The sequence below is a fragment of the Octodon degus genome, unplaced genomic scaffold, assembly GCF_000260255.1.
Source record: "Octodon degus isolate 3935 unplaced genomic scaffold, OctDeg1.0 scaffold00105, whole genome shotgun sequence".
In the NCBI taxonomy this organism is placed as follows: Eukaryota; Metazoa; Chordata; class Mammalia; order Rodentia; family Octodontidae; genus Octodon; species Octodon degus.
The window spans coordinates 7,662,298-7,663,756 of record NW_004524681.1 but is presented as its reverse complement, the minus strand read 5'-3'; positions in this window follow the sequence as shown (position 1 = coordinate 7,663,756).

The window sequence follows — 1,459 nt, the reverse complement described above, 5'->3', positions numbered from 1 at the left end:
TCCATGGGTGCAGAACGTGGGGTTGCACTTCTAGGTTTTAGTGGCTTGACTGTGACTACAGGCAATTGTTATAACAACGGTCACAGTAGGTTTTATAGAACCCAGCGGAATGTCTACGCAGTGAACCACTTGAGTAGTAGACTGTAAAGGATGTGACACAAATAGCAGGAAAAGATTTAAATCAACACCTAATAAGAGTGTTTCTAAACTTTAGCAACCTGTTCTTTATGTTCCCTTAATGCAAATAGTCAAGACAGAGACCTATTAGGGGAATAAAGACCAATGTTTAGACTATCCATTTTGCTTCACAGAATTGAAAGTTGACAATTAGGCTGGATGTACTTGGCACCAGCACAGTGATTACTTTATTTTGTTACTGTCTCCATTTTCATCTGGGAAACCATAATCCCACAGTGGATAAGGATAGAATGACAACAAGATCCAGAAATCTTGAGCAAAATATTAAACAATGAAATGCAACAATGCATAGACTATAATCCAGGAACTCAGTGAAGGCATAACCTTAAGAATTTATTAGATGTTATATCACTGAAAATGTAAAGGCCTCAGAAAGTTGTGGCCTAAAAAGAAAAACAAAGAAGCACTAGAAAAAAGTTGTCAAGATCATTTGTTCTGAGTTCTGGAAGTTAGCCAAAAGTTTTCAGGAACCGTAGACCATTTACTCAAGGAAAAGAGGGGAATCTCTGCACCTTTATGGCATTTTAATTTTCACTATTCCTTTTTACTTATCTCCAAAGTTCTTGACATCTTGAAAACTAGCAGGCTACGACTGCAGTGAAATTAAGCAACATACTAGCCACTAGAGGGAAGCAGAAAGGATTGGAGCCGCTGCACAGTTTTTCATTATAGGACTTCTATCATGATTCCTTGCAAGTGTTCTGTAGCACAGCCTTAAATTCATTCATAGGTTTCAAAATGTGATTAGTGTTTTATGGGGCAGGACAGATATTTGTTGAAAAGTAATTACAGGCAAACACTAAACATCAGACTATTCAAGGGGGGAGGGATAAATGTTTCAACCAGGAATAAGTTCTTCAAAAAGATTAAGGTGAATAGGAGGGATGAAGTTTCTACCGGGAGGCTGGAAAGCACTGCCACAACTTGGGGATCAAAATACGCCATAGATTTGGAACTCTAGGCAGTCCCTATCTGTGTACATGCTCAGGAAAGCAGTGAAAAGGCCTTTCACTGCCACCTCCAGCCACCCTGATGCTTACACGGGCAAGAAGAAGAGGCTAAGGCAGGGTCATAAATTCCCGGTGTGACAAAGGCTGCACTTACCTATGTACACAGAGATCCTGGACAGAGACCACGGCAAGTGTCCATTCCACACTCATCAGCTGACTCCTGAACTAACGAATGAGAGATTTCTCACGAAACAGATACACAGAAATATAATATAAACCATACAGAACCATTTCATACATATTGCTAAACA